Consider the following 510-nt stretch of genomic DNA (forward strand, 5'->3'; position numbering starts at 1 on the left):
AGAAGGCTTCGCGCGATCACTTCGGATTGCCTTGACGCTTCTACCGCGGTGGACGTCTCTTTTCGCGACTTCTCCCGTATTGCATATACTGGATATTATCGCCGACAGAACTTACTGTTGGGTTCACGACTCCGCGCGAGTTGTCATTGTCATCAAGAACGCTGCTGCCAGAGACCCAGCATATACACGTGAGCCAAGCTCGCCTTCACGTCCGCACCGGACTTAGTCGCTGCCAGAGACGCAGCATATACACGTGAGCCAAGCTCGCCTTCACGTCCGCACCGGATTTAGTCGCTGCCAGGGACGCAGCATATACTCGCGAACCAAGCTCGCCTTTACGTCCGCGTAGGACTTAGCTGCTGCCAGAGACGCTGCATATCCACGCGAGCCACGCTCGCATTTACGTCCGCCTAGGACTTAGCCGCTGCCAGAAACGCAGCATATACACGCGAACCACGTTCGCTTCTTCACCGCTACTGAAGCCATACTCGCCGCATACGCGACTACACG

Source organism: Odontomachus brunneus, unplaced genomic scaffold (genome assembly GCF_010583005.1).
Source record: "Odontomachus brunneus isolate Ranch 3 - 2012 unplaced genomic scaffold, Obru_v1 Obru_scaffold_153, whole genome shotgun sequence".
NCBI classification, from domain to species: domain Eukaryota; kingdom Metazoa; phylum Arthropoda; class Insecta; order Hymenoptera; family Formicidae; genus Odontomachus; species Odontomachus brunneus.